The sequence below is a fragment of the Malurus melanocephalus genome, unplaced genomic scaffold (assembly GCF_030028575.1).
Source record: "Malurus melanocephalus ecotype Western Australia unplaced genomic scaffold, MMel_1.1 scaffold_201, whole genome shotgun sequence".
In the NCBI taxonomy this organism is placed as follows: Eukaryota; Metazoa; Chordata; class Aves; order Passeriformes; family Maluridae; genus Malurus; species Malurus melanocephalus.
The window spans coordinates 415,562-429,970 of NW_026623433.1; the positions used below are offsets into that span (position 1 = coordinate 415,562).

Below are 14,409 nucleotides of genomic sequence, written 5' to 3' on the forward strand. Positions count from 1 at the left end.
GTGCTGGTGCCATTGGATCTGTTTGCCCACGGCTCAGACTTGGCTGCTTTCCACCACAGTCTCAAACTGTGGCCCTCCCTCATGGCCCCTTCCACCATCCACTTTCATCAACAGTTTCTCTCTTGGCCTGAGTTGTAAGGGTGGCAGAGTTCTTCACAGCAGTGTCAGGAGCTCAAACACCTTTCCCTCGAGCTGCCACTGCCTCTCCCTGCTGCTGAACCTGCTCCTGGTTTCTCCAAGGCTGGAATAATGCAGACCTTGTGTGTGATAATTACTGTGCTTGCTTCCCTCTCTCATGTCTCCACTCTCCACGCCTCAGGAGTTTTTTCTTGTCCTTGARGCTTATCTTGCACTTTCTCTAGGCTCAGTGAGACAAGTTTTCAGGTCTTGAGCCAGGTGGAAAGAAGTCCAAGGAATGAGCTACTCCTGAGTAGCTGTGACACTGATGATCTATTTCTCCATAATGAACTTGTGAAAATGTAAATTTTTAACAAAGGTTGCTGTTTCCTTTGCACTGCAGAGTTCGCTTTTGCCATGTCTGAGACATTTTTGAGTGGAATACCCCTGAGTGCTGKTTCCCTGAGGGCAGGTGCTGAGGGATTCTGGACAGTGCTGAACAGAGCAGGTGGGTCACACACACAGGCACACATTGGGCACAGCACCATGGCACAAGCACAGACTTGTCCTGAGCAGCAGMTTGCTCAGATATTTGGGGGAGGAAGGAAGGTAGTGTGAGGATGTTGGAATTACTCATCTGGGTGAGTATCTGCTCCACAAGGCTGATTCCCCTTTAGCCTGGAATAAGGTTTCATTAACAGTAAGTTGCAGGGAGTACCCGTTTCTTCTGGCAGGGATTCCACCAGTGAAGATTGTGGTTCATGACTTAAAACCACTTTGTGTCCCATGCAGCTCCTTTGCTTCCTCTTTGTGTGCTGTGTCTGCATTTAAGTATGGGTATCTAACTGGAGCTTGACACTTGTGCATTTTATAATACAAATTCATTAGAAAGGATCTGAGTTTTCAGAGTGGGTTTGACTGTGGAGTGTCAGGTTTTGCAGCATKAGTGTTGTGTAGAAGTGCCACAGAACGTGCCATGTTTTTGCACAGTACAGCTGATGGCTCAGCCTGGCTAAGGTTTAGGAGGGGCATCTCCAACAATGGCTGTGCTGCTGAGTGTTCCTTTTACAGCCTGGAAAAACTGTAGTTGACATCTTTAAACACAAGGCTTGGTCGGGAACTGAAGATGTGCCACTGAAGATGTACCCAGTGTGAGTGGAGCTTGGTCTCCACATCCCAGTCACCCTCTTGCTGTGAGGTGCTCGCAGGGCGGGTTTTCACTGAGATCCTAAAGTGTTTCTCCTCTCCTTCCTTCCCTTGATAAGCACATACACTCTGCAGTTTATCAAATCAGTAACACACCTGCAGCAGATTGGTTGGGCATCACAAACCAAGGTCTGGCCCAAGGAATTCAGCAGGGCAGAGGTCTGGAGATGCAGTAACTGTYCTGGAGATGCAATTATGCATAGCTGTGTAAATGGCTCTTCAGTTGATTACCTGGGAGGTGTGAGGCAGTGGCACTACAGTTGTATTCAGAGGGGAGCCTTGGGCGTAGCTCTTGCACAGGAGAATGTGCAGGAATGTCCCTCAGGACAGGCCTTGGGAGGTGCCTGCTCAGCACTTTTCCCTCCGTGTGGGATGAGAGCCTCACCCAGCCCTAATCCTACCCCAGGAGCCTCTGATGTGGGCATGGTTTGAAAGCCTTTTACAAATGTTTTGTCACTCACAAAATGCAGCCTGGTTTTCTCTTTCTTGTGCTGTGATTCACCAAGTCCTTCCAGTATAAACACACCATTTTTCATATAAAATGACATTAAACAGGCCCTGAACAAGTGTCCTCTATGCCTGGGGGAGGCAATTGTCCCATCATATCCCTCAGGAGAGAGCAGTTTGTGACCTATATCATTAATTAGCAATGAAATAGTTCTCRTCTTGGGCTAGCAGCAAGGTTTTCTTTTAAATATTTTAGTTTCTTGGTTCCAGCTGTCCAGTTGGTCTTTGTTTCCTGAACTTGCTTCAGTGCATATTGAGCAGCACCTCAGCTAAAACTGTAGTTGTAAAATACTCTGCAAGAATGGTGTTGCTTCAAATAATTTACTCAAAAATTTATATATCTTAACATTGAACTATTTTCTAATTAAATTAATTTACTTTTGGAAACAAAAGCAATCCTACATTCTCTTATCATGCATACATTATTAATGGCAATCCATTTTTAATTTAATGAAAAATTACAAAGAGCAAGGGAGGAWGGCTTGCAGCATCCTTGGTCTTTCTCTGTCTAGATAACCTCAAGCAATCGAAGAGGTTATATTTAAAATCCTCTCTTGGCACTTTTATCTTCTTAAATGGAATAGTGTTTAAACTCTGAGAAACTATCAAAGGCAGAAGRAAAGTACTGGCAGAGGTGAGAAGTGGTACAGAATTGCACAATCCTGTTCTTTAAGTGGTTGACAGAAGTTTCTGTGAGGAGAGAATTGTCTGAAACATGAGTTGCTGTTGCAGCTTCCCAWAGTTTATTTAGGTGGTAGAAAGCTGAATCATTAAGTAAATCAAATTATCCTTGTGAGTTCTATCAACCTGAAGTTAAATAAATTGGTCATGGGTGCAAACTGTGTCAGAGAGCAGCTTTCCAGGTTGGAGATTTGTTTTGAATTTGATTCTGAGCCCACCCCCTGTTACCCCAAGGATTAAGAGAGAAAATGTTTYTAAGCMAATTGCCAAGTTAACAKCAAATTAGAGCTTGCAGTTAGTGRTACCTCTCTTCYCTGTTCTCCCAATTGAAAAAAAAAKGCAACAAACYCCCAATTTGAGTCACACTTTTAATTTTGTTTTGTTATTCTGATAATTCAAGCCCTGAATAAGGATAAAGCATAGCTGACTGGAGAGAGATCTTGTCTGACTTAGAAAAATGATCCATTACTGTCAAAATTTATCTCCAGCAGAAAAAACCCAACTGATGTGCAGGAAACCTGGGAGGTTACATCAAACCATAGCAGTTTTGAGCCTGGTTGTTTAAGAGATGTCCTAAAAACCTTTTTAATTGTGACACTTAGATATGCCCAGTGGTGTTCCTAATAACTGGTGAATGCTGTGAAACAAAATCYTTATTACTGTTTAGCTGTACAAGCSCAAAGCCTGGCCTTGGAAAAAGGCCATGCTGCACTGAAAAATGTACAGGTAAAGAGCGGGAGAGGCTCTGGCCTTGGTGGGTTTGCAGGCAAATGGCAGAACAGTTATCCCTGGTTGGGCAGAGAGGAGCTGGCAGGAGGAGTTGGAAGTGGGATCTCAGCGTGGAATCTGGGAAGCAGCAGCAGAGCATCATCCCCTGCTGTGCCCCCAACACCTGCCTGTTCAGGGAGGGGATGTGCTCAGCCTGTGCACTGCAATGCAACTTCTCTGTGTTTGTCAGAGGAGCCAGGCAGGTGGAAGAGTCTCCTGGAGCTGCAATGGATACATTTTCCGAATTTTCCCCCACAGCTGTTTCTGCTCCTCTAAGCAGGGCAGTAGACCTTAAGGTATAGCAGATGCTGTGAACAATGTTGGGGTTTTATGCTTCATCACTTTCKGAAGTGACAGCTTTGGTTTTGCTTTGTTGGGTTCTGTTTCATTCAGYTGGGACTGAACACTTCCCCAGGAAYTGYGGAACTGGGTTTTTGCTTCACTCCTTTAAGCAGAGGTTTATCTTCTGTCTGTGGTCACCTTCGGGKGCAGTATTTTATTGTGCACCTGGGTGGAGAATTTCCACAGGGTTTCTCACCTTGTGTTTTCATTCTCTTGGTGCTTTGGGGTACTGGGGACCCCTGGGAAGCTCTGCCTTGGCTCTGTCCCCATCACCTTGTGCAAACCCTTCATTTCTCAGTGTGCTTCTGTTTTCTCCTGTCKTGGAGTTTGAATTAACTTCACCACTCAAGTCAGAGAGGTGAAACCCACCAGTTGAGGTCTATAATTCTTGGGATGAATCCACCCAGTATCCCTTGGTTTCTGTCACTGGGAGCTGCAGCTGAGCGGTGCTGGGGCAGGAAGGGTGTTTAAACAGCTCCTGCAGCCCAGCAGCCACTGATGCAAAATGAGAACAGYTTTTTTTTCCTAAATGGGCATGTTGTTTCCTATTAAGTTCTTCTATCTTTAGCTTGTCCCATTCCTGCATGTCTGTTTTGGTGAAACAAAGAAAAATTAGCATTGGGAGAGAGGGATTTGGAGACGATCATTAGGCTTTCTAGGCACAGAACTGGTATAACCTGTTTGACTTTGCTCAGCTTTGCCAAGCTTGAGTCTTAACTGTCTCCTGTAGGTGCTGAGCTCATGCTTGGGCTGGCTGTGTCCTTAAGCATCAGGGCTGATGAACGGGGGTTACTGTCATTTGGTTATACAGCATTTAGCAAGCAGCGCTGACCCAACCGCTGCAGACTAAACARGAACAGTTACACTGATTGTTCTGTATAATTTGGGGTTGCACAGCCTCTTCTTTTGAATTTTAAACAAGAAGGTGTTGTTTTGTAAATCTTTTTGTCTTTCTGAACATGGTGTCTTGCTGAGTCCAAAGAGCATACAGAATTTCAAACTCTCCCCCCAAATCTTCACTTACACTGACTCTCAGCATCCTGCTGAGTTGAAAGGTACTGTATGCAAAACCTTCAGATTCCACATGGAATTTCCATGGGCTGTGGCTGAACAGTATCCAGTATTGCTACAAATTCCAGCTTGTACATTTGAGCTTCAGCCAGGAGTAGAAGTGATAACAACACAAAAAATCTTGGGCTGTTTCACAGAAGTGAGAACAGCTCTGCATTCTGTACTGATACAGAAAGATTAAAATGACTTGATGAAGGTCACACAACAAGCTGATGGCCAAGCCAGGACTGAGAGTCATCCATCATCTAGGCTTTCCTTTTATTAGCCAGACCTCAGTGCCTTGGATGGAGAGCTCATCATCCATACTGCTGCGCCCGTGGTCTGGTGAAGGATTTCTGTCTTTTAATGGGATCTGAAAGTTGGGTTGTAATAATTTCTCATTTCTGGTTTGGTGTATGAACTAGAAATTGTAATAGAAGTTTTTACACAGCTCCTTTTCAAACCGGCTGCATAAACAGTGAAACAAATTAAAGCTTACAAGTCCCCTCTGGGAACGCAGTAAATATTACCCTGTTTTCCAAAAKGAGGAAGCAGAACAGCAAACACATTAATGTGATATATCCAAGGTTATCCAGTTGGCAGAACTGGGAATAACTCCTGCTCGTTGGTCCCTACTGGTCACTTAAACAAGTGTTATTTAGGGGTCAGACCATGCAGAGCAGGTGAAAATATCCCAGCGTGGATCCGAGGGACGGGGATGGAGGTGCTCAGGACAAAGAGATGCCTTTTCCTTCTGCAGCSGGGAAAGGGTTACAGCTGAAATGCCTGTAGCAGCCTCGGGAAAAYATGAATCGGTGCTGCTGAGGGAGGGCAGGATGGGAGCCCAGACTCGCGAGCTGCTTTGTGTTTYCCTTTAGCAGCACACCTTTTTGGCGGGGGTTAAACGCGGGGCTACGGAGCATCGCGGCGGGGCTGGCACGGGAGCAGCCCCAACCCCTGCCCTTGCCCAGCCCCTGCCCCTTCCCCCGGCAGCCGCATCCCGCTGCTGCCGCGGCTCTGTGCGTGCTCGGTGTGTGCTGCGGGTGAGCCGTGTGCCCGCTGTGTGCCCGCTGTGTGCCCGCTGTGTGCTGCGGGTGAGCTGTGTGCCCGCTGTGTGCCCGCCGTGTGCCCGCTGTGTGCTGCGGGTCAGCTCTCTATGTACTCTGTGCTCGCTGTGAGCTCTCTATGTGCTCTGTGCTCGCCGTGAGCTCTGTGTCGCTGTGCACCGTACACGCAACATGGAGGGGGGAGGGACCGGCGCCGCCGCCGCCTTCCCCGGCAGCCGCTCGGCCGCGCTCGCCGCGGGCACCGCCGGAGTCGCAGCCGGAGCCGGGACCGGCCTCCATGGATCGCTCAGGTCAGTGCCAGCSATAGCCCTCAGGACGCTCCTCCGGGACGAGCATCCCTTCCCCTCCTTTTTTTTAATCCTCATCAATGAAGTGCTGAGCCGGTATCTCCGAGGGATGTAATTGTTTCGCACTTGGTCAGAGCCTGCGATGCCTAATAAAAACGTAAAGCGGGATTATTAAGRAAGGCAAACGTGGCGTTTCCACCCAGCAAATGCAAGTTCATTTCAATATTTGCTGTATTTTTAAGCCCATGTAAATGACTGTGTGCCTTTTAAGTGGTTGAGCGTTTGAATGGAGAAAGGTTAATTGTGTGCTTCAGCCACATTACGCTGTGTAGCTCCCACTAGCATGGAGAAAGCAGACAAAGTCTAATTTTGCATCCTGTCCTTTTTGTGACAGCAATCCTTGAGGCATTTTCGGGTGAAGTGTGTAGAATGCGGTTATCAGCATGACATAAATACATTTCTTTTCTGTTTAAACTGTACTGTATCCTGTGCATGGCAGAGAGGAGCACACGGTGTGTACTTGGTGTGAAAGCAGCAGTAGTCACAAGGGCTCTGTGCTGAGCGTATTTTTTTTCCTTTTCTAATGGGTAACTAAGAGTTGTTGATGGGATATGGGTTTAGGAGTGATAGTTCTGGAGGCCAGGTTATCATGTGTGTGTCGTTAAAATTCTTACRGAATGAGGCAATGCTGATTATCTTCAAGGCAAATCATCTCCTTCACCTTGGGCTCGGGTTTGTGCTGTGGCTGGTAGGAAGTATGCCTGGTGCTGTTGCAGTTCAATTGGGATTTTCTGCTTCAGGGCTTAGAGTGAATAAATATTTATTGGTGAGGAAAAAAGGAGGGTGCTGGGGACTTAGTATCATTTAAAACTTGCTGTTACCACCTACGTGGGTTACRGAGCAAGGTGATTTTACCACACCAGAAGTTATTTATGAACCAAGGTGCCGGAAGCTGAAGACACAGGTTCTTATTTCACTGTTTAATACATTATCAACAAAGTCTTGGTAATTTATGCTGACTCCTCCTACTTCACTTACACTGCCGGAAACCAAAGGACAGTAGCTCCCATCACTGCAAAATTTCTTTGCATTTGTCTGTGTTTTCTTTCTTCCTTGAAGTATTTATCCTTAGGAAAGCTGCTGCTGGATATCTGCCCATTGTCTGATTTGGTCACTGTGAGAAAGGTAGTTGGAAAATTTTGGCTTCCCTTACTTGGAAACAAAACTGTATTTAAAAATTAACTGTGTCTAGTGTGTTAATGCTGAAGGCCTTACACTCCCCAGCTTCCTTTGTCATAGAAAAAGCACAAAATGCAATATATTGCCAAATGTTGTCACCCAAGGATAGAGCTACATGCTTGCCAGAGGGGATTTTGTAAATAGGAACTACAAARTTTTTGTTTGGTGTGAATTTCCTTGGGAATGAGAGAGCTGATATTTGTGAGAAGCTGGCAATGTCAGTATGTGTAGTATGAGCTTTCTGGCTGTAGACAGACAAAGTTTAGCAGTGGTTTGATAAAATCTRTGCAGTTTTCCTCCAAATGGGTCTTGTCATCCATGGAAGTCTGCAGATTAAATAGGTTTTAGTTCTGGCAGTGACATTCCCTCTTTTTGTCACTTGTGCAGGGTCCAGGGTATGACAGAACTCAGGATGAGCTTGTTAGGGTTGGCTCTCTGAAGGCAGATCTCTTGCTCATGTCCTGCCTTTCAGCACGGAGATAAAATTGGTATTGTTTTTTAGAAGCAAAGCTTGCATTTAACAGGATTATAGGAGTATTTTTAACTTCCTGCTCTCACTTCAGTGCTCCTGATGGATGCTTGGAGTGCAGAGCGTTTGCTGGTTATTGATGTCAAAGTGAGTATACTGTGCTGATGCAGATTTTCTTCAGGAAAAATGTCCTTTGCTGAGCGGCAGAGTCCTTGCCCTGTSTGTAGCAGTGGCTTTTGGGCTGGAGGAAGAGGGGCAGAGAACAGCAGTGCCAGGGCATGGCTGGGAGGACAGGGCAGAGCCGTGTGTGCTCCCAGGATGGGGAGCATCCTCCGAGGCAGGCTGTGGGATTGACCTTTGGGATCGGTGCTCGGGTGACTTGGGTGTCACGGCGTGTCCTCGGCTCACGGCTGAGCTGCCTCTCCTGCTGACCTCTGCATGCCCTCAGCTCCAGCACACAGCTTTCCCAGGCTYCAGCCCCCCGGCATGCTTTCTGTGGAAAAAAAACCACATTTTGTCTTATGCAAGGAGGGGACAGTTTTATCAGAGCATTGTGAGCATGTCCTTGGCTCCCCCGGGTCTTTTTGCAACAGCCAGGGTAACAAATGTCCTGTGTGACATATCCTCAGTATTACATCAAAAATACAGAAATAATCATTTAATCCCCCTTTGTCGAGCTTTTTGGTTTAATCTTTCTTTGTGTTGAACCATGTTTCTCCTTATTATTTGATACTTTATGAAAACTTCATGCCCTGGTGTCAGGGACCACAGTTTAATCTTTGATATTCTGCTCYGATAGTCATCTTTAAAGGGAATTAAATCCCTTAGTTTTCACCTATGCTGAAAAAAGGAATGTTACTCCCAGTTTCCATTCAGTTATCAGCCTGGAGAAAAGAGGAAAAAACCTCCCAGAATCCTTGGTGAAAAGGAGAAATAAGGTGACTTTGAAACGGTGGATTTGATGGACAGAAAGCAGGAGAACTGGGATGGGATCTGAGCTTCCCAGTCCTGAGGATAAAAGACCAAAGCAGGCAGCTCTTTAGCTGTTGAGTCAGAACAGGGTAGGCTCCAGTGTGTATTCATGTGAAAAAGAAGAAAAAAAAATGCAGGTAGATGTACACCTTTTKTGTGTTCTTCTGAATATTGGGAATAGTGACAGGATGCAGTGGCAGGGGCTGAGAAGGAGTGGGCATTTCCAGAATTTCCTCCAGCTCCTTAGGATGGAGTGGTTCAGCTCCTTGCTCTTGTGGATTTGTTGAAGGTTGTGTGTACTGTGTCCGGAGCTTGCAGATGTGCCTGAATTGGGCACCCAGGAAGAAGCTGARGTACAGCCCTCAGCACCTGGGTGCGTTTCACACTCCCGCTGCTCCTTTGGCTGATGAGGAGATCCAGCGTGATTTAGAGTGGGGATGACGGGAGGAGGAGGGGAAGAATTTGAACTTGGTACCTGGCTTTAAAGCACCATTTATATTCCAGCTTCTCCTACATCCCATGTTCACTCCTTCTGAAAGTGTGACTGTGGAATGCATTATCCCAGCACCTCTGGAGACRCCTCGGAGGTGATGTAACACCTGCTTTTCCATCAGTTGCCTTTCCTTATGCAATCCCCATCTAATCCAGTTTGCTTCCTCCTCTGGGCAAAGCAGCAGTAAAAGTGCAGTACTTACTAAAAGGTCTGTTCCAACTTTCCATCAGTGTGGTCTGAGGAGCTCYGTGGTGGCAGAGGCCACCCTTGGTGCMAGGGGCTGGGGCTGTGATGGCAGAGCCAGGCGTGCCCAGGAGCAGGCTGMATGTGYTGGRTTWTCCCTGRCACAYGATTGCATTTATAGAGGGYTGGGYYCTGCCTCTCCTTTTCGGCAGGTCCCATGCCTGACTGAACTCCTGAGGCATCCAGAGGTGACCGAGCATTGCTGCTCCTTGGCTTACAGACTTACTCCAGGTCTGCTCCGAGGCTCCTTGAAGGTTTAAATTCTCAGTTAATGCAGCTTGGGGAAGAACATCTAACCTGGCACTTCCCATCATTTTAAAGACCAGRAAGGCCTTGTTCATTGATGAGAGCTTAACTCAGCTCTTCATTTTTTCCTTCAGACAATTCAAACTGGGGGYGGTTTCAGCTGGGGAATCCTGTGGATTTTCTGGAGCAAGAGATGGTGTTTCCCGGGACACAGCAGTGACAGACAGGCAGGGCTGGTGGTTTTTTCTCCTGGCAGATGGATTTAGTGCAGCAGCAGCCCCGGTGGGGTTGAAGCACCCTGGGTGGAGGCAGCTCTGTGGCTGTGACTCTGCCCTGGATCCAGATCACTGGGASCATGTCCCTGTTCTGAGTGTGACACTAATGAGCCCCAGCAGGTTGGGCTTTCTCCCTTTCATTGTGCATTATATAGAGATTTTCCTATTCACAGGGCTATTGAATCGTCAAGGATTTCTCAACATTTTTTCCCCACAGGGTTTATAAATTAGTGCTCCAAACCTTGTTCAGGACTGGAATGTGGCAGATGAGATTTCAGCCCTTAAGGAGCATTTTAACTGTGCAAACAGGCTTGATTTTCTGGCCACCTTTTTTTCATTTGTGCATTTCAGAAGGTTTTGTCCTTTTAAAAGTGAAACATAACAAGATATCACACAAACCTTTTTCAGAAATAATAAATACAATATTTCCAAGCCTTTTCAGTCTGCCCTTTTCCATGCATTTGCTCTTACTGATACTGATACTTTGGAGGAATAGCTTTGCTTGCTGCATGAGATAARTGTAATTTGTAAACGTACATTGTATCTCTTTGCAGTGTCTTCAGTGCCACTGTGCTGGCTTCTGTGTTGGGAGTGTAAATATGCTGGGCCAGTGCATGCCATGCTTTTTTAATTATTATTTATATAAAATATCCAACTATTTTAAGTGTATCTGCCTATAATGGCTGTGTGAAAATCTGTTTGTGTCTTGATAAAGATGTGCTGGGAGAAAGCTTTTGACAACCAAAGGTCCATGCAATCAAGAGTCAAAACGTAAATAAAAAGAGCATTTAACTTTTTTTGGTTGGTAAAAAAACTTGGTACCTTTTTATGGTTTCTGAGCAAAACCSGTAATTTGGACTTACCAATAGAGGGGCCATGACCCTATTTTCACGTTTTCCTTTAGCAGAACTTTGAGTGACATCAAACACCCAGCACACCCCTTTGCACACATGAAATAAAAGTGGGTTTTGATCTTGGGTGTGTGTCCTAACACGTTTTCCAGGTGTTTGATACTCGGGCGCTCTCCTGTGAGGATAAAGGCAGCGACTCTTCACATGCTTTTGCATAAGCAAAATCTACTGTGAAACCAGCCCTTGGTGGTGTCAGCCCCAGAACAGCCAGAGTGTAGGAGCAGATTTTAGCATTTTCTGCAGTTAAATTGGTCTCGTTTGGAGCACTGAGAGAGGARCAGGCTGGCTGGAGGACTTGCCTAGCCAGAAACAAGGCATGGCTTGTGAAAAATAGAAGAAGAACAGGAAACTATGCTGATGTCTTCATTTTGCGGGGTCTCATTCGGTTCTCAGTGTTGACAGCTTCCTTTAAAAGGGACTTTCCCAGCTCCATGTGCTACCAGGGAAGCTTCTTCTGGGCACACATGAAAACACTTAGATTTTCATGGGCTGGGAATCTCTGTTCCCTATTAATAGTGGGGAAAACACGGCCAACACCAGATACCAATTTCAGAGGATGGTTGTTCTTAAATCCTGCTATTTGTGGTTGCAGAGAGCCATTAAATTTGTGCCCAGAAGGTTAACCAAGGCTGTGTTGACTTTTTTGATCTACAAACTAATTTGTTTAATACTGCTACGGCTGCTCATAGCTTTTTGCAGGAGCAATATAATGAGATTAACAAGGCTCCRATCGCTTCCATATCTGATCCTCAAATCCCCCTGGGAAGCTGTGAAAGTGTCAGAGCTCTGCTGCTCATGTGTGGGGGCTGCTCTGGCAGAGCCCAGAGTTGTTCTTTATGGGAGATGTTGGGATGTGGCTGCTGGGATGAGGAGCGGGAGGAGCTGAGCTTCCATCAGCAGCCCTTGGGAAACAGAGCAGAGCTGCTGAGGCTGCCAGCCAAGGGTTCATTATTGGGAAGAAAAGACAAACACCCCCACCTTCTCCCCCGCTGGACTCTGGAGAGGGAAGCCAGCTTCATAGGGAGATAATTACGCTACTGGAAAAACTGCTGTGACAGCTCCCAGCACCACAGGGGGAGTTCTTGTGGGGAAAAAGCCATGTTAGACACACCAATTGCTTCCCTTTTCTCCCAGTGAATGTGCTGTGCAGGCACAGTGGAACACTTGGAACTTCTCACCTCCTTGCCTGGCGTTCCTTGCCGGCTTCACCCTAACAAAGTTTGCTGTTTCTAATGAATTTTGTTGTTTTAAAGTGATACACTCCATGGTCTGGTTTGGGAATGCAGATGGACACCTGAATTATATTTTCCTCTGCTTATAAAGACATCCATCATTGATTGCTAATGAGTGCAAAACTGGAAGCTTTTTGTTCAAAACAGAACCAAATGAAGAACTCTCACAGTTTCTCTCTCTCTCTCTCTCTATATATATATATGTATATATATGTATGTATAAAAGCAGCACAAAATGAACCAGAACTCCARCTCACTATTAATTCTGAAGCTGTGTTTTGCTCCTGGGCTTTGTTAATGCAGAGTTTTYAGTCTTGTTGAAGTGATAACAGTTTCATCCCACATTTTATGGAAACCTGCCCCAGTCTCTGTGTTAGATCTCCCAGGGTATCTCCCCAGTTTGCAGCCCTTTCTGTACAAAGTCCATACCTAATTTCTAATTGATTTCCCCCAGTTTCCCAGTGCTGTCTGCAGTTGACAAAAACAGCCTGTCCCCAGGTCTGGAGCAGTAGGACCTTGGCAGAGATGTTGCTTTTTCCCTCATGTGCAGGACCRATGACTTGCAGGAATAATACAGCTTTTCTCCTCTCCGCAGTGTTGACAAACATCGGAGATACACRAATCATACAAGTATCTTTTCTCCACAAATGTCCCTGGGTTTGAGCACATTCTCTCTTTGCAGTGCTTGAGCACACATGGAACTTCTCAGGAGCAGCTGCTCACAAATAATTCCAGATGCTGGCAGACCCTGAATACAATGTTCTGTTTCGTATGAGGCCTGTTTGTGCTGACCTTTCCCAATCTCTTTTCTTGCTTTTTAGGCTCAGAATCACCTCTTTGCTCATTTAAAATACAGATTCAAAGACACTTTTAAATCTCAAAATTCACAGACAAAAGGCAAAACTCCTTTTATTTGTTCTGTTCTCTCCATTTGGGGTTGGCAGACRGAAGGTGCTTGGCTGCTGCTGTCACTGTCCCTTTATCAGGAACTGTGGTATTTTCAAGGTCTGCAGAGCTGTTGGGTGTGGAAACAACATCAATCCTGGTCTTGGCTTTGCTGCTCATAAATTTTAGGAGAGAACTTTATTCCCCTGAGAATTTRTTATTCAGTTAAATGCTCAGGTTGGAAACACTGTCAAGGGAAAATCTGAGCCACTTGGCTGCAGGACTGTGGAGATAAAGATTCCCCTTCAAGGAATATTGAATTCATCTCCTTGGTTGTGATTTTCCTCATTTGTGGTCTCTTGCTCGGCACAGGATGTCAGAGCAGTTCCCAATGCTTTGGGGTGGTTTCAGATGAGTCGGGGCACAGTCAGTCCATGGGCAGCAGAGTTTGTGCCATGGGCTGTGGGCACAGAGGGCACAGCTCCTGGGGCTGGAGGCAAGGGCTTTAACCCTGCTGCTGTAGGGATGGGCTTKGTGTGGGTTCAGGGAGCCAGGAGGGCTTCGTTTGCAGCCAGGGGACCCAGAAAGGAGCATATTTGTGAAGAATGAATGGTTGCCCTGGTTCTCAGTGGCTCTGCTCGCTGTGCCCCAGCAGCAGGGTGCACCAGAACAGCTCCTGCCTCCTGGGGCACAGCCTTTTGAGAGAGCGTGGCACCRCTCAGGGCTTTCACCACACACTTCTCTGGCTTCTGTGCAGACAGGTTTAATGACACATGAGGAATGTTCTATAAATGCAGATTGCAGTGGCTTGAGAACAATGGTGAAAGCACACCCTTCTGGTTCATGGGGTGGGAACCTCCTGGGCCTTTGCAGCACTTTCTGCTCCTTTGAGCAGTAGGAAGGATGTTAAAAATGATGTATTTGGGTGCTAACACCCCCTAACTGTCATGGCAAATTGCTGGAAAACATTTTGAAATGGAGAAAAGTTCAAGCTGACTTGGTAAACTGTTTTCTTGGGTTTTTTTTTTCTGCCTCTCTTCATGCCTTATAAACTCACCTCTTCACACCTTGTGAACTCTGCTGTTCACACTTTATAAGCCATAACAGCATAAATTAACAACAGAAAGTTCTAGCGTATTTTCATTTATGTATTCTCTCTGTGTTCTGTCCTYGGATCTGTTGTACAGTGGGTTTAATTCTCCTGGCAAATAGCACAACCAGGCATCAGAAGGGAAAAAGTATCTGGAGTAATATGAGATAATCAYGTATTTTCTATTCTTCCTTCACAACTGCTGCGTTGGCAGATCTGACTCGCTTTTGGAGCAGCTGCTAGACGAAGGAATGAGATAAAGCTGGGTGAAAGAGGGTCTGTTGCAAAGCTGCCATGCAGTGCTGTTAGGAGAATGCAGTACCTTTGGG

At 46.1% G+C, this 14,409-nt stretch overlaps 1 protein-coding gene across 3 annotated transcripts in view; it reads left to right on the forward strand.

The window, feature by feature from the left end:
- The window catches only part of ARHGAP32 (Rho GTPase activating protein 32), a 234,830-nt gene that overhangs the window by 55,179 nt on the left and 165,242 nt on the right, over positions 1–14,409 (forward strand). For 2 of the 3 annotated variants that reach the window (XM_057373532.1, XM_057373533.1), the window contains exon 1: positions 5,959–6,028. The exons of the other annotated variant lie outside the window; for it this stretch is intronic. The gene's annotated coding sequence lies outside the window, so the exon portion shown is untranslated. Of the gene's footprint in view, positions 1–5,958; positions 6,029–14,409 lie in introns of those variants that run through there. 3 annotated transcript variants of the gene reach the window in all.